Source organism: Rhyacophila brunnea, unplaced genomic scaffold, assembly GCF_057557595.1.
Source record: "Rhyacophila brunnea isolate RB1 unplaced genomic scaffold, BYU_Rbru_1.0 scaffold_1, whole genome shotgun sequence".
Classification (NCBI taxonomy): domain Eukaryota; kingdom Metazoa; phylum Arthropoda; class Insecta; order Trichoptera; family Rhyacophilidae; genus Rhyacophila; species Rhyacophila brunnea.
Genome location: NW_028232751.1, coordinates 61853993 through 61873093, shown reverse-complemented (window position 1 = coordinate 61873093; position 19101 = coordinate 61853993). Strand labels below are relative to the sequence as shown.

At 33.8% G+C, this 19101-nt stretch overlaps 1 long non-coding RNA gene across 1 annotated transcript in view; it reads right to left on the bottom strand.

Annotated features, from left to right (window-relative positions):
- Nucleotides 1-1344: 1344 nt before the first annotated feature.
- LOC147080034 (uncharacterized) overlaps nucleotides 1345-19101 on the bottom strand; it is a 129583-nt gene continuing 111826 nt past the window's right edge. The window contains exon 3 of the long non-coding RNA XR_015071795.1: nucleotides 1345-1917. This is a non-coding gene — a long non-coding RNA (uncharacterized LOC147080034). The remainder of the gene's footprint in view (nucleotides 1918-19101) is intronic.

Sequence of the window (19101 nt, the reverse complement as noted above, 5' to 3'; positions counted from 1 at the left end):
AATACCAACAATAAGATTGAAAAAATATATAATAATCAGGGAAATAGCTGGTAAAGGTCAATACCATCGAGGATGATACAGTTATCATTGAGAAAGATTGAAGATGTTGATTTTTTGGTTGATTTGATTTTGTGGTTTGATTTCTTCGTACTTGATGTTTATTGGAAAATAAAAGTATAATTGAATCAGTAGCAGCCGCATTTCATGGCTTAAAAACTATATTATTATCAGTAAAATATAAAAGAATACAAAAAAAGAATTTAATTTTCAGGTAGGAATATAATATAATATAATGTCGAGGGTCCCAGAGTCGAATCCTGGGTCTGGCAAGTACATACATTGTTTTTCAATTTGTGTATGAGTCAGAGTATGGACCTAATAGGTTGAGCAAGTGGCTGACATCCATTTCTCGTATAAATAAAATCTGTTAATACAAACGTCCACTCTGTGGAGGCCCATATTATCCTATTAGGATTGGACATGGTCAAAAAAAAAAAGATATCGCTAGTAGGAATACGTAGATAGGTAGCCAGATAGAGTAAAATATAACGCGATTTGCAACAAATGTGTAATACAAATTTAAACTTGTAAACAGTTTTTATACTTACAATGTTTGAAATATATTTACAAAAAACATAATTTTGAAAAACTTTAGGTAGGTACCTACATAACAGAAAAATTTAGAGTGGGGCCCGATCTCACATTCGGATGAGTGCTCTACGCATGAAATACCTCTGAAAAACGTAGTCATTATAATTAATTCAATCAATATCATAAATGCTAGAGCACCCACCGGGAAAGTGAAAGATATGAGTCCAACCATTTCTAAATTTTTGTATATATCTACTTATATGTTTCTGAGGTTGTTCCTACAATAAATATCCAACATTCTTAAATCTTGTAATATTGAATAGGTAGATGTATGTGGTCCTCAAACTTTGTCGACTCACGTAACCCTCAATAAGTTTTTTTCGGGGAACCCCATCCCATCCTTAGAAATATATATCTTGAAATAATTACATTGTTTTACACAATATGTCGAAGTCTAGGTCTATTTATCGATTTTGATTAACCCCCAGAGAGGTGCCCCGGAACACAGTTTGGAGACCACTGCTATATAGCAAACAGAAAGAATATATTTTCTTACTAAAGCTTAGTCGAGACCAAGAGCGTCTGTATATTAACATGGAACATGTTCTACTCATTATCTCCGACGCAAAAGCGTTATGAAAAACAAACGTAGAATAACTATAGACGCGCAGTCCGCCCGCGCGCTGATTATTTTCATTTTACGTTCAGTAGCCTACATTCTATTTTTAATTTCAATTTATTTTTATTTTCTTTGACCAATAATTTTCTTTCGAATTTGGGAAACCAGCATTTAGAGAATCATTAAACAAAGCATGTTCCATGTTTAATAATTTTAGCAGTCATAGCTTAAATAACCATCATCTGAGGGGCCCAGGGGGGCGAAGCCTCCCCGCGTGGTGCAAAGAGCCGAGTTATGTTCAATGCTTCCCATCCGTGTTGGGAAACAAAAATCAAAAATTGAGAACATATTAAATGTTCGGAAATAATTTTGATACAAGTTTTGAACAGTTTGTATACAATGTTCAATGTTCAACGATCTGATGTATTTTGATCTGAACTTCAGGGAACACAATTTTCAGTTTCTGTTCAGAGCACAAAAAAGTACTGCGCTGACTCTGTGAACTGTTTAAACAAGCACAATATTAATTTGTAATCACACTAATATTTTATATAATTTTGACTTGGTCTCGTTTTTATTGGCACCGTAGATATTTAAGAAAATATATAATTATTTGAAAAAATACGACTTACACATCGGCAGGCTGTTGGCTATATAATATGTCAGATAACATTGTGATCACCACGGAATGGGTTTGAAGGTCTTACCTGCAAAAGAAGAGAGCATAATATAAATAAACCAGATTATCTTCTTATATAAAGTAGACATACATACACGATGAAAAAATAGACCAACTCGATTTGATAGACAACGCACGTCCAGTCAGTGACTTTAGACATGTTCATTAGTACCTATAATATTCAAGTGAACCTGCGTGATTGACAACGGCTGTATGTAGGCGCTTCTCTATCCGTATCTCATGTCATTACTTCACCCCTTTAATTTGGCTACTATATCTAATGATGAATTGTTGCAAGTGCATTATTTTAGAGAAGTCTTATGTTAACTTAGGGACAATCTCGACGTGAAAATCTACTAAATCGAATAATGCGAATTCCACAATATTGGTACATAATTATAGTATTTTTTAGCTTCAACAGATCAAGGGAATAGATACAACCTTTGTTATTGAAACAGTCAGAACTCATTCAGATCAAAGAAATTTACTATCCCTCGCAAATCCAATAAGTCCCGTGTTTCGATAAATTCAATCAACAACTATGAGCTCTACGATGAGATTTGTAGTAGATTTTTTATTAACATAAGTAATTACTACCTATGTCTCTCTCGACCATGTCCGATCCTAATAAGATCGTATTAATGGGCCTCCACAAAGTGGAAGTTTGTATTAACAGATTTTGTTTTTACGAGAAATTGATGTCAGCACCTTGCTCCACCTATTAGACCCATACTCTAACTCTAACAAATGCACAAATTGAAAAACGATATACCTATGTACTTGCTAGACCCAGGATTTGAACCTGGGACCCACGACGCTGTCTCTACCATTTTTTTAGTAATATTTAACTTGTTATCGTCTAATTCTTAAAACGTTGGTATGACATGATATGTTCATATTACAGCTCATCACTATTATCTAGCCAGGGATTCCCAAACAATGTTCCGCGGAACTTGAATAAGTGATCCGTAAATAGTAGGCCAGTGTGTCAAAACAAGCTAATATTGTTTTAGTTCCGTTTACTACGACATATTCATGCGAAGCAGGATTTTTAGCATAATTATGCTAAAAATGAAGTCAAGTCTATGAACAGGCTCGACGCCACACCAGATAGTATGAGAATCAATTTTCTAATATTGTGCCTGATATCAAGATGAATCGCAATTTAATAAAACCAAAATCATCGAACTTATTAAGAATTTTATTCACTTATATTGTTATGTGTTGTTTTAAAAATAATTATTGATTTTCCACATTTTTTTAAATTTATTGATTATGTACCTATTATTTACCCAAGATCGTTTATTATAAGTTATATTAAAATGTCAGGATTTACAAAGTGTTCTATTGCAGAAAAAGTTTTAAGAATTCTTGTAAACAAATTATCTTCTTTTTTTTAAAATTGTTTTAATTTAGCCTATCAATAAAATCATATTTTAATATTAAGAAAAAAAGGATTTTCAGAGCGGTAGAGCCTTATCTCTTGTTTGCGGACCCAAGAATAAGGTCGTTTGTTAAGTTGGGACACTCAGAATGAGCAGATTGAGTAAGATTACTGCATACTACTGACAACAAATACTTGGTGAAGAATATAAATTGTAAGACTAGGTAATTGTCGTGATTGTGTTAATAGAGACGCGACTATACTGGATAAAGATATGAATACTTGGAGAGATATGTGATACTGGGGAGATTTCTGCACGATTCAAGATTATATAATAGCCAATAATGATTCATGAAACCAACGGGATCGATACTGACCATAAAAAAATATACAAAATTAAAAATATTATCTAAAACGGACTTCATTCTTTAATAATACAAATAGTAACTTGAGCGCGGTCTAACTTGTGTACTGTATTATTAATGGCAAAATAGTGAGCTCATCCCCCTTCGTTTGGATGGTTGAAATATTGAAGGTGTAATAATTTCAAGTTAAACATTAAAGTCACCCCTTCGGAGTCACGGGTCACCCGATCCCCCCCCTGGTGTTTTTACGCTAGGTCGTAAACGGAACAAAAATATCAATTTGATCCTAATTACGGGAAAACATTTAGGGGGCTAATACGAAACGTGCGCAGGGCTACATTAGGCAAATTTATTTTTATTAAGAAGTAAAAAGTAAAATATTACAATATTTTTTTATAAAATATGCTTACCATTCACCATATTTATTATACGAACTTATAATAATTTATAAGTATTATTAAACAGATTGCAATTTTAAATTTTGGTGAGTACCTACATACTCATACGTTTTAATAAAAAAAATAAGGACCCATTCATATGATATTTTCGTGTTGCTTGATTCGAACCCGCTACCCACAGAATCAAATTAGTGCATTTTATAAGTACACCACCGTGGCATATTACTAGCTTGATTCGAAAAAATAAAATAGAAGATTAAGACTGTACTTCAGTGAAACGGCAAATAATTTTCAACTATAGGTGCGACTAAATTTCGGACTGGCTGGCAATCGCAGAGCGAAAGTCGAGCTGTGAATACGTCAATTTGTTTTGTGATGGCGACGGGGGAATTAATTCTTATATCGTGTAAATATAACTAAAAAACGTTACCCATTTACTTGAAAAAGAAAACATGTCAATGAATATAATATTATTATTAGTAATAGAACAATAAAGATAACATTAAATGGACGCATGTTGACTTTTTATGACAAATTATGTTTTGTTCTGCACGCGTCATTTGCACAATCTTTGCTTCACGTAGTCACGATCGTTTTAGACCGTACCCCAGCTGAAGTATAAGCCAAGGACGAATGTCTCTGTTCTGGAAGAAATAATGGTAAATTTGGTGTAAAAGTAAAATGAGTCTCTATTAAGTTCTGCAATTCCTTGGTCACATGGCCAGATGCCAAAATGATACTTAATTTAGAAATGCTCATTGAAACAAAAAAAAAATGTGAGAAATTGCAAATATGCATAAGATCGTCGGTATCAATAAAATTTGAAATAACATCTCAATTGCATCTTAATTGTTAGAGCATTTCGTCGTACATAAGTAGCTAAAAATGGTAAACATCAGCGCCTGGAATGCGATGGTTATGAAGGTATTTTTATTATTTATATATATTATATTACTAATAATTATATATTTTATGTATATGCATTAATTCAGTGCATTATACAGGGGAGATATATAAGTAAAATACGCATATGTTGGTCTGTCGTTCAATCAAATCAGAGCCGCAATAAATTAGAGTGAGTAGGTAAACGATACGGACATTAAAATAATAATGCCCAACTAGAACTGTATCCATAATTCGATGAATAGCGTGTCCGAAAACTAGTACAAGTGCAGTTCGCCGTATCACACTTCACCGGATAATATATTTGGCCGTATATTAAAGACCGTCCAACTTCTTTGGGTCGTATAATACTGACATAAAATTCATATCTAAATAAAACACGGTTCTTGTCGGTTCACACTTTACAGGAAGCCAGCAGCAAACAAATTTTGAAAATAGCCGATATACTGGAGTATTTGTTAGGTTAGGTTAGGTTTTCATTCTTGAATTCATGAATTTTACCAAAATTAGTTATGAAAATTGAATTAATGTTCATATTGAATCTAATAAAATTGGAGACCGTATAGTATACGGTCATCTTTTTCTGTGCCTCGGTGAAATTCACGTACAATTTACATATTGTAAACCGATGAATAGTATTTTTAAGTTCCGTGAATAAAGTAGACTTAGCGGCGACTTTCTTGCTATCTAAATTAGTATATTTCGGATAATCTGAGTCAAAGTAACATTCTCACGATATTCAGAGTAATAATATTATCATCTTATCAGTCGACTAGTTAAGTACAAGGATAACTGATAAGCTTAGTGCTTATCAAATTGTAACTTGTTACTTACCGTGAATTCATTGGCAAAACGTTTCTCGTAAATTGTATGATATCATTCATTATATATATATATACTAGGGATTTAGAATAGGCGGCATTTGAAAATGCCGCCTATTCGATAATTGCATTTTGACGATGCGGTTTTATGGTAGCACAACTTGGCATCTTACAAATAGTAAGGGCAACCGTATACTAAGCTTCTATGTAAAATCAGCTATGAAAATTGAATTAATGTTATACATATCAAATCTATTAAAATTGGAGACCGTATAGTATAAATGGTCATCTCTTTCCGATAGAAAACTCACGGCGAACTGTGCCACGGTGAAATGTTTTACGTACAATTTACATGTAACCCCACCGTACGGTTGCCAAATATTAATTTATTCGAATTTTTTCAACAGAAATTAATCGCCGCATGTTTTAAAATTCGTCAATTTTCTTTTAGTCTGAATGCGTTACTGCCAGTATTTGTGATTTAACCTGGTAATTTCGGTCAATATTCATTCGCACAAGTGTTTTCATCCAAATTACTGGTTGTGTCGATTCCATATAATATCCTTAATTTATATTCCGGCTCTGTTGAAGGGTAAAAATGTTATTACTTATAATAACATTAGTGTAGTATCATTTCGTTAGGGGAAGGTGGCGTTAAATCGACGACTCACGGGGTCACTAGCTTTTTATACTGATTGGGGTTAGTTTTAATACTTACTTGTAAATATGCGACTCTTTCATATACACAAATTCATTTGTTCGGTTCTTACTGTGATAGGAAGTGCTTACGTATGGCAATGGGACATTACATTTTTATGCATATTAGCAGAACCAGAAAAAGCACTAGTTTAAAGCTCGTTGTAGAGCAGGGATTCTTAAAACCGCGTGCCTGCGGGCGCCCCGCGCACCTTTTTCCATGCGCTCCCGGCAAAGCATTAAATAACGAGAAAAGAAAATATTTTAATAAAATTATTTATTGAAATCGCAACAAAATAATCATATTTTTGAGATTTGAGATATTTTAATTTTATAACATTCGAACAATTAGATAACCATCATTGGCTGATGGACTTGGCTGATATTTATGAAAAATTAAACAATTTAAATCTTGAACTTCAGGGAAAAAATAAAGATATAGCAGAAATGATTAGTTCTAGAAAAGCCTTCAAAACTAAAATTTTTGTAAAACTTTTTAAAGTTTTGGATAAATATTTTTTCGAAAAATTCTCTTGTAGATTTTCCAAGAATGTAAAAAGTGATTAGTGAAAATACTTTTGACGTAAAATTATTTACTACTCATCTTAAGACGCTTTTAGAGTAATTTGAAAATAGATTCCAGCAATTTTCCAATATCGAACCGATGGTTACATTTTTTTTAAATCCTTTAATACACATTGCCATTGCTAATTCCATAGCGGAAATTCATCAAAAAGACACACCAAAAATTGAAGAAGAAATTTTAGATACCTATTCAAGATAATGTTTTGTCGAATTTTTAGAAATCCGATGTGCGCCCGCCACTATTATCCCAAATCTCAAATGCTCCCACCACTACATGTACAATGTAATGTGGTGGTATTAGTATGTAATCATTTTGATTGTCATTCATCGCAATCAATTACTATAGATTTTTGCAATGTAATTAACAGACCACTTGAATAAACCAAAAGCTTTTAATGAAATAACACAACCAAAAACAAAAGCTCATAATTCTTACAATAGTAACATAAAATATTTAAGAATACTTGAAACCAATTATGAACGAGCAAATAGGTAAATAATGTTCTTACACTGTACCTAGTTAATAGAAGTTGATTGGTACGATAGCGTATTTCCTGTTGATCAATGGCATATAATAATATTATACTGTACAGTCCAGAGCTTCCCAACCTTGTTCGCGTCACGGCATTCCGTTGAAAGAATAAATTCTTCGTAGCATACTGAACAACACTTTTTTATATGGTATAACATCATCATCATTTATGGCACTATAACCGTTGACGGGTTTTGGCCTCCTATCAAAACTTCCTCTATCCGACTATTCATCTAGCCGTCTAGCCCATATGATTTTATTAGGATCGGACATGGTAAAAAAAACATTGAATAAAAATAATTTAATAAAAAATATCAAATTCAAAAATCTTTGTGGCGGTCCAGCAGCGCACAACCCCCCCCCCCCCCCCAACCCCTCTCGACCACACCCGTGTGAGGGAAAGGTTCGAAAGAGTACGTTCGTTTACGCAAGCCAGTGACTTGCATGTAATGCGTTTCGCAAATGTTGTAAACAGTGCAAATTAATCTTTATAAAGGCTGGCAAATAATAAAAGCTAAACGGCGGGCAATTCCGAGCACGCGGATGGCCTATGGATGCAATGTCAGAACACAGAAGCGACGCTCAACAATGACCGTAAGTGTTCACTTTTACTATGATAATATTATTTACATCACAATGGTGAAATGTAAATTGTAGATGTTCAACATTAAGAATAGCAGCAGATCTGCGCCAGAAATGGAAAATTATACGAACTGGAGAGCTCGATAATTTTCAGGAAATACCTATAAAAATTATTTACCTATCTAATTTTATGTACCTATAGTATGTACAAATAAAGTGGTTTAGATGTATTCTCTAGTTTAAACGGTCATATGGAATAACAGTATTTAAACCTTTGTCATGCAAAACGGGGTTTAATACACGTCATAATGAGTAATTTAATTCAATTACTTTTTCATATTTCACGAACCGGAGCTGCGTTCCGGTGCGCTCCGGTCATTCCTCTAAACCAGTACGGGTTTTCCATGTAGCAGGCGGGGCAGTCGCTTGGTCGGTAAGTAGGTATAACAATATTAAAGAGATGCATATTGTTACCAATAGGTATAATATATAACACATTCATAGTGTAAAATCAGACAAATCTTGCTTATTTGTGGCGTTTATCGCATAGGCAAAATATATGCAAGGGTGCCTCCAAACCTATCATTGCCGTCAAGTCAATACATAAATACCTACGTTGAGTAAGTCAACTTTAAAATTAAGTTTAAGATTATTAATTAATTGTCGATACGCCATGACGAATTCTTCTCTAATGATCTATTAGTACTATTTCAATAAAAATATATTTAATTTAGGATTTTAATACTTTAGTATCTACAATTATTTATATCAGACAAATACATTCAACTTAGATAAGTTTACTATCGCAATAAAAACATGCATTTTTAATTAATCTTCACATAAAAATAAATGGGAAGCTGTAATATGATAGCTACAATGGCCGACCGGTAGCGTCTCGGCTTATAATATTGAGGATTCCTGGTTTTAATCCCGGGTCTGGGAAATTCACAGGTTGTTTAAGGATCTAATAGGTTGAGCAAGTGGCTAATATCAATAATTTATCGTAAAAACAAAAATCTGTTTTTACAACCTCCACTCTGTGGAGGCCCATATGATCCGCTTAGGATCGGGCCAAGGCCGACTATATTCAGGCCGGGGCACGAAACTGTGAATTTCGATCGTAGTGCTAATAGAAAACTGATTGTTGGGAAATGGTAATAAATTAATTGACTTGAAAGAAATATTCAATTTAATGTAACTGTTACCGCATTGCATTTGAAGATAATCGATAACTACAATCGTAACTCGCAATTCAGTGCCTCGACCTTACTATGATCGAATATGATGATATAATGCAATTCTTTTGCAACGTGTTATCGGTTGCAAAGTTAATATGAAATACATACAGACAGTACCAGAGGACACTTCATGTCATTAAAGACAAATGACGGCAGAGCAAGTCAAGATTCTTTTTATTTTCTAAAACTCTTTCTTTAAGCACTAATGTGCATGGTTGCTCATCAGTCCCATGCAGCATAACTTCGGGACAAGGAAGGGTGGCACTAAAATCGTTCACGTTTATGAGTTTACGTGCATAAACCGCGGCTGCATATACATGGTGGGTGGAGATGGGGCAACTCAAATCAATCAGTACCTAATTAAAAATGTACCTACCTACATTACAATAGGAGTGATTATAGCGCATTCTCGGTTATGTATTTGACTTATTCTGGCACATCGTATTTCCACTTTATTATTGGGATGTTATATAGCAGAGTATTCAAAAATTATTAAATAGGTACCTATTCCATTTTTAATAAAATATTTTTTATTCAACGAATAATTTTATTATATTATTTATTATTATTATTATATTTCAAAGAAGAAATTTCTAAGAAGTGTTTTAAAATTATGTATATTCCATTTTTATTTTCACCTGTTGAAAATGTTAGCGATCTCTTTCATAGAGAGTTGGTCCGCCGTGCTGGTTACTTTTCCCGGACAGCAGATACCTTATGTTTTACCCGATGCACTTTGGAGATACCGATAAGGTGAAATATGCCCGACGGTGTCGATTGCACCACTGCACTATGGTGCATTCGCTAGTTGCCAATTATTACAAACGGCGAGAGTGAATAGACCTCTAGACCAGACAGACTTAAAGATTACAATTTAAATACAATAATCAAGGACTGCTTCTTGAATCGCCCATCTTTTAATTCGATGACACTACCCCACAGTGAGCACTGGCCTCCTCAATACTTTGTCTCTACGACACTCAGTCATACTATTATGATGTTCTCATCCAGATGATCAACAGTAACAGCTCCATGCCATCCATCTATGTGGGGCTGTGTGGGACTTCTGATGACTCGATGTTTGTCGTATCGAAATGGAAAGTAACCAATTTGTCATAAGGATAGATGAAAACAGAAGTAGGAGAAAGTGGTGTGATCAAAAAATCTCGTATCGAGAATTCTCGAGAAATAACCATAAATAGCGATTCTCGATTCTCAAGAAATTAATTATCCGAAATCATCAATGAGATTCTTGAGAATTTGAGAAATTGTTAACCAAAATAAATAAAAATAAGTCAAAACGGAGGAAAAAAACCTGCCGAAAAACTAAAAAAGAATTCTCAAATCACGAAAAAAAAAATTGAATATCCCCAAGCTCTATTATGACTTATGTAAAAGGAAGCCAGGATTTACCTAAGGTTGTCGGGATAATGATAGTGATATTTTAGCATCTCATATTATTTATTGTGGGTGTGATGCAATACCTCATTTAACTCTGACTTGTAATGTGCCGAAGAACGCTTCATAGTTATCCGCCTATAGGTACAATATATCGCGTTGCACTTATTGTCCTAGTGATGAAATTGTATTTCATTGCGTCATAGAAACGAAGTAAAATTATTGTTGTATTTGCGATGCGTACTATTATCGTTTAGAATCCTTGCAACACCAGTTTCTGTGTAACAATCACTAAATTTGCTTGTCTTCTAGAATCTAGACAAATAAAAATGTCAATGTGACTCCAAAAATCCTTGTGAAACTTCACTTGGTGTCCATCTTCCTTTAACGAGTGAACGTGGAAGAAAAGTAGGTATAAGTAAAAAGTATTACCTTATTTATATTCAGACCTGGACCTAAAAGAGCTCCAAATCCGCAGGACCCTCGATACTTGAAGAATAATATTTTAATTGTCATGAATAAAAGTAGTTTTCGAGATTTCCATGAATTAAAAGTCATCAAAAATAATTACAAGATAAAAATAACTTTTTATATACCACGTTTTTTTAATTTTCTGTTGAATCATATAAACTTGACAATTCTATGTATTAATAAATACTTTTTTTGTACTTGATAGAAATCCTGAATAAATATAGAATACTGAAATGTTATTTTGATATTTCATATTGATTTCCATAGTAACGCACGTATATATTAAAAATTTAGTTGCTAGGACCACACCCTTAACAACCAATAATATTGGTATTGTTGTTTTAATTTAATAAAACGCAATTTTTTTTGGATTACTTATTCCACTTTTAATCAATAGATTAGGACCGGTTTCGTCCGCCTCAGAGGGACATTTTCAACAATTTTTAGTTGAAAATGTCCATCTGAGGCGGACGAAACCGGTCCTAATCTATTGAAGAAAAGTGGAATAAGTACTACAAAAAAAATTGCGTTTTATAAAATTAAAACAACAATACAATGCAGTTCCACCATGAATTGACAGTTAACAAAATAAGAAAAATCAATATTAGTGGATTGGATTACGGATTTCTTCCAAAAAAACTTTTCATACAAAACAGAATTAAATGAAAATGAATTCAATTCTACTTAAAGATGGCTAAAAGTATTAAAAGAATGCACTGGCATCATGTTCTGATATATTCTAAAAGTTTCAAATGTCTAACTAATCGGGAAGTTAGTTAAAAATCGATTGCAAGATTTGTACTGGATAAACAACCACATGACAAACAAGAATATGAGCTAAGAAAAACGTAGTAAAAATGGTTTCGCCTCCCGATATCTGATACAAATATTAAACCAGACCCCCTATAAAAGTACCTAAATCAGAACTGTAGATTATAAGTAACCACTTTGTATCCTTATTTTAATTATGAGAAATTTCTCTGTACATATTTTCATGTCATATATTAATTGTCAACAATTATATTGGGCAAGTATATCAAAAGTTTCTCAGTTCTGTTCCTGAACTGAGATCATATTTAATTTGTTGACTTTTCGTGAAAATGTAGGTATAAAATGCGCTCATCATAAAAGGTTGTGTTGGCCGAAAGAGCTAAAAAACTTTCGCTTTGATTATTAACAAAAATTACGAAATACATTTTTAAAAAAAATGCTCGCAATTTTGATTCTGAACGTAATTTATTAAATATCCCGATCAAAAATTTTCTTAACTGGAATCGCTAAAAACATTCTTGATTTCAAAAATTCTCGGATCTCGAGAAATGAAAAAAAGTAGTGAAAACTCACACCACCAAACATGCTAGGACTGATGACTAGCCATTGATGTGCATAATATATTATTTTTATTATCTCGTCATTTATTTCGTCCAACAGGTACTCTTCGCCACTGTCAATCGGTACTGTTGAGAACCGGGAAGTTCTATAGGTAGTGGATAGCGCGAGAGATACATGCTATACGTTTCACTTCACGTCACTCGTTGTTCACATTGCACCAGAACTGCATTCTGCATTTCGTTATCGAAACTTTAATGTTACCTTCGGTTTATTTTATACTTCCTTGCTTATGCACATTATCAATGCACCTAGATGCAACTACAAGTACGATAATAATCATTATAATAGTGTGAACTTGACATTACTATTTTAAAATATAATTTATTAAAACTACATAATTCCTGTCAAATATTCGGAGAGCATTAAACGACCTCAAATTATTTAAACTAATGTTTATGTACATTCATAATTTTGAAAACACTTCTGAGAAAATATATTATAACTTCACTATATTTATTTACTACATTATGACGTCACGGATCACTCCAAGATTTTTTGTCGTAACCTACTTGAACTTGCTAATAATTTTTAATTAACTATATTTTTTATTCAACGAATAATTCGCAAGATTTAAGAATGTAACATTCTAATTATTGAACATGGTCACGCGCCAAAAGAAGTATAACTTCAAAAAATTAACTTTATAAGGAAATAGATTCAAATAACTTATGACAGATCAAAAAAATATTGCATTACCTATTACATTGGTTTTATACTCTCTTTTCGTTATCTAATTGCTAATTTAATATAATTTGTGTATAAAACTTAACTGTACTATAAATAATATTATATTATTACACTTAATGTGTTCACCTTTTCACTTTATTTACATTTAACTGTGTAATAAATAAATTTTATATTAGGAGTAACACCTCATTTCCTGCAATATGTAAACACTGTCGAATATTATTTATTATAGTTACCAATTGTCTTGATTGATAAATAACCAATATTAATTATAATCTGTCAGGTATCACTCAGTTTAAACCGCATTATTAATCAAATACCTAGGTATATCTAGTTATAATACTCTACTGACTATAATTAAAGTGGACATTTACTGTAACCATAGATATTTTTTTCTGCGATATCAAGGCTCGATATTTCTATACACTAAGGCACTGTGTAATTATTAATACTTAGCTAATATTGACATTTAAATACAAAAGCATGAATCGTGCAATTAAACAGAATCAACTGATATAAGTTATGCGTGAGTCTTGGTCGCTCAGTAGTTCAGAGTGGTCACGATCCTCAGCCATGAGGGAACAACCGAGAAAAGATAAAATATATTATAGAGTGTTTCGATTTATCAATATGTATCGAAAAAAACATTAAAAATAAATGGTATTTATTAATTAACAAACCTACGAGTCAATGGCGAAGGGTGGAGGTAGCCTGTTAAGATCCAACATAAGTAGTGCTCACTAAGCTTTGTCTGTAAAACGTATTTGTTTTCATTGCACTAAGACTACAATGTGTAGATGGTGTTTGTTATTATTTTTTAAATTTAATTATACCTTGCCTAATCCAAGCCATAGTAGATAATGGTCAAAAAATATTCAACAAAATATCTAAAAATATGGCATTAAACCATACATAATTTTAGATATTTTATAGATAGAAGAATATTTTTTATCGATTGTAGTTTAGAGTAGGCAGGGGTTAAAAAAAATCGGTGTGTGTACTTATGTACGCGCGTTAAAAGTTATACTTCTTTGGCGTAACGAGTACAATAAGTACACACACCGATTTTTGTTTTATATTATTAAATTAAAAAAATACTTAAACAAAATTTTATTTTGAATATGAAAATTTTAGAAATTTCTTTTTCATTTAAGTATTATCTTTTTATCCATTCGAGCAACGCCGAAAAATTCAGATCGTACTATACCTATAAATAATAGGTTCTTGTCGTTTTAAGGGAAGCCAGCGGCAAAGAAATTTTGAAAATAGCCGATATAAGTACTCGATTATTTGTTAAGTTCAGTTAGGTTAGGTTAGGTTTTCATTATTGAATTCATGAATTTTGGCAAAATCGGCTATGAAAATTGGCGCGGTTCCCGCCTGGCTTCCCGTAAACCGATTTGTACCAAATAGCATTTTTTATTTCTGCGTTAGCGGTCCGCAAAACGTTTCTCCTATTTACAGTGGTCCGCACGTATAAAACAAAACTTTAAAGACAACGACCTAAATTTCTTTACAACGCAGTGCGACTGGTTTTGAAAACACATTATATTATTTTAATGAAGTGCAGAGAAATTCCAAAAACAGACATAGTAAATAATCATGCACTATCAAAATGTACAGCGCTCGGAATGGAAAAGTTTACGAACCGGAGCGCTCGACAAATTTTCTGAAGATATTGACATAGTTATGAAATCGTATGTGTATTTTATAAAAATAAGTCTATCAGATTTTTTATTCTATGGCCTATCTAGCTCAGACGGTCAACATATTTTTTCCACGAGACGGAGCGATAGCTTTACAAATTTCACGAGCCGGAACGGCGCTCCGGTGCGTTCCGTTCCATTTCGTGCCCTGAAAATGTATCGATCTGTGATGAAATGAGCGATTAATTGCTATCACCGGGAGCAGGATTTTATGCGAAGTGACGGCGAGGGGGAGCTGCATTCGGTCGGCGGGGGGGTGTGACGACCAATCAGGTGGCAGAACTAAGTTGCGCACGCGCGTTGCTAACTTTTACGCTTACAATAATCAAATATCCAGTTTTGAGCGAGGAATGCCAACTATTCTCCCAGCAGTGCCGTGCCACTGTTTTTAGTGGGTACTTAGTGTTTTGGTATTTGAATATTGTTTACTTTATAGCTGCTGCACCATTCAGGAATGGACAAAAGGAAAAATTAAAAGCAAGTGTCCGAGAATAGTTGAACGACCGTGGGGAGATATAACGTTATTCTTGTGGTGAAACAAACACACAATCATTCTTGTTTTGGTATGGTGATTATAAAAAAATACTCAATACGCAGTGAGTATGTCAGTAGGTACTAGTTGTTTGAATAACCATTTGAATCTGTCGCGATTGATTGTCTGAATAAGAAATTTAGTGCATTCTACAGAATGGGATATTTGTACCCATTCAATAGACGAAGAAAATATTGTAAATTATTATTTTCGCTCCTAGGCTGATTATTGGGTATCCACAGAATAAAAATAGTTTTAAAAGATTATTTAAGATAAAATTAAGTATGTAGGTACTTGCTCTGAATCACACACATACTTATAAGCTATTTACCATTTTCGCTCCCAAGTTGAGTTTATTCAAAGGTCGATAGAATAATGGTTCTATTAACAGAGTTTGTATTGTGAATAGTTAATATCCTTTCGTCTAACCCTAACCTTACCCAGTATGTATGTGAGTTCTCTGAACTGCACAACAATATGAAATTTTTACCAAATGTACGATTCGAACCCACAGTTTCAAGTGCGAACGCTTTGCCACTAGGTACTACAGAAAGAAAACAGTTTACAGTAAATTGAATAAAAGATCGAAAAGTATCCAGTACCTACCTAGTGAAGTATGCAGTCGAAGAACACCTGCCTTAAATACCGTGGGGAGCAGGTTCTAATACCGTGGCTGATTCATATGCAAATGCTTTTGGATGTTGATCAAAATTTATAATATCGCATTCGAGCTGTATGCAGAAGTAGGTACATGAAACTGTTTTGTGAATACCAACGAAATCACATCGACATATTCGACGTGTTGCAGTCGGACGAGTATGTGCGATCCGGCTAACAACCACTAGTTATATATTTTAATATGAAAAAATAATATGATTTTCTTTCAAACGACCTTGTTATACCTACGCAGTGACGTCCCTAGACAAAATGCCGCCCCTGCGTAGGGCCATAATGCCGCCCTATTTTTTATCATCCGTGCTCGTGTCGTTTCTGGTCACCAAGGTCATCGAAGGGCAACGGAAGTAAACTAGACATCGTAAACCCGACGAAAAAAATACAGTCCTGTTAAACCTTTTATGTTAATTAATACATTTTGTTTCCAACCAATGAGTTAATTTTTGAAAAGGAAAGATTATCTTCGTTATTAACTAGGTACTCAGCTTATTTAGCTATTTCTATATATACCGAATGATTCTCCTCGATTTGCCGCCCTTCGAGTAACTGCCGCCCCCAAGCGACGCTCAATCTGCCTACCCCCACGAGACGTCACTGGTTATACGACCTCATAAGTATGTAGGTATATAGGCGTGCGGGTAGTGAATGGAAAATCCACGTATGTATAATAATTAATAGAAATTGAATAAAAATAAAAACTCTGAAAATGTTTGTGTTGGGGAATCTTCATGACTGTTGCACGCCCTTTTGTTGATATGTACTATACGTTTTGAATGCACACCATAATATATGGGGAAATAGTATTATTGTGTGTGGTAACACTGTGCAAGCATTTATTTTAATACATCCAACTAATCGTTGAATCCGATTGATTTCAATTTGAATTGCAGGCGATCGATATGATAGTTAGTCTCGCTCCATGGTCAATACAAATTCGTGATTGATTAAATTATTCAGAAATCGAATAACATCCATGAAATTACATCTAACCGAACAACATAATTTTATTGTCAGTACAACGAGAAAGTACCTAGTGTCATCTCCCGTCAAGTCGAGAATGAGAAGACGCATTCCTCTCCTCGCTCAGTACGCTGGTTGCTGGTCATCGTCTGTCATTAGGACTTGGGAGTCAACAAATTAATAACGCCTCAGAATTGTCGAAAATGGCGATTTTTTAAATTTAGTTACTACTATTTGGTTACATTTTATATAGTTTTAATAATTTTTGCGGAAGACGAAATGTATCTGTTTACAATGTCGATATCTGGAAGCGTCTGCCCGCCAAAATCATGTTTTCGCTTTCGACCGCTTTCAGTGAAAAAGTGCTTTTAGATATCGCTCGAAGCGAAAAAGCACTTTAGCGCTGCAAGCGATCTCTCACCACAAAAGCGGTATACACTTGCCTTTTTTGACATTCGGACAAACAACGTTGCCAGGTATTTTTATTTTCTCGTAATCGACCATTACTATAAGTCAGCTCAAAAATGGTTCCGGCCTCTCTAGACCCCCAGAGGACATCCCGTAATTGGTGACAATTGGGGGGGGGGGGGTGACACTAGGTACCTACTGTAAACTATTTTTTCAGGAGCTTCCTATCAATCAATGGCGAAGACTCCATACTAGGCGATTATTTAAAGCCTACCTTCTTAAGAAAAATAATTTTTAATTACATATTAATCTAATCACTTGATTATTTTATATTATATATACAAATAGTTTAATTTGCCAACAACATCAGCTGTCGTATAATATGTAGGGATGTATTATACAAATTACAGAACAATCTGAAAAGGTTTCAGAAATATATACCATAGCTCGCCATCTGTCTTAATACTTTGGACGCTGAAGACGCACATGCGCGTAATGACCAGGCATCCGATCGATGTAATTAACGTGCATTTTAAAGGTGCTAATTAAAATCTCATTATCTACTCAGCAGCGAATGCGTTAACGTAAATAAATTTAGGATTATTGGTCAAGGAATGGTGATGTTTTTCGTATGGACCACAAAATAGATAATAAAATGGACTTAACGTCACATGATTTCAGTCAGTCTATTGCATTGTATGAAATATGGTAGGCTAGTAGACGAGGATAAAATACTTGGCCGTGGTGCCTCATATTATACCTATATATTACAATAAAATAAGACAGTTCGAAAAATAGATATCGCTAGACCTAGTGGAATAAAACGTTCAAAGGGTAGAGATAGAGATTGGTAGTTCGACGAAAATCAGTTCTGCGGAAAATTCCAACATGACAACGGAATGGACATTCTAGAGAGTCGAGAGTAATAGAAACAGCTTGGAAAGAGCTTTGAAGAAGAAGGTTAGGGCTATCTGTTAATCACTGCAGCGTATTTTAATAACAAGTACTATATAAATCTTCCTGCTTTAGAGACAGTATTATGACTGACGATTATTGATTCACTTGCCGCTCTCGAAACAATTTGGCCTGTTGCCAATTTATTATAAAGTAGGTAGGTGGCTACAGCGAAGCGAGTTTATTGTCTTCAGTGGAAAGCATTTATTGCGAAATCTAAATGCAGATAGCGACCTATTGCCCAACTCGTTCTGTAATTTGCGAAATATGTTCGACGTGAATAAATTATCATCCAAAAAATTACACTTCGACGGCTGTAACTAGTCGGGACGACTAACAAAAAGTGGATCGTATTATTGAATAATAAAATTGTATGATGTAAGTATATCTAACGTGGACCGTGGGCATCGCCTGTTGTGTCGCCTTATCTCGCTCGATAACACTTTCACTTTTTCTTGTTTTCTATCAAAACTATTGAACCTTACTGGTAATTATGTGCGTTTATAAATAACTACAAATTGACCG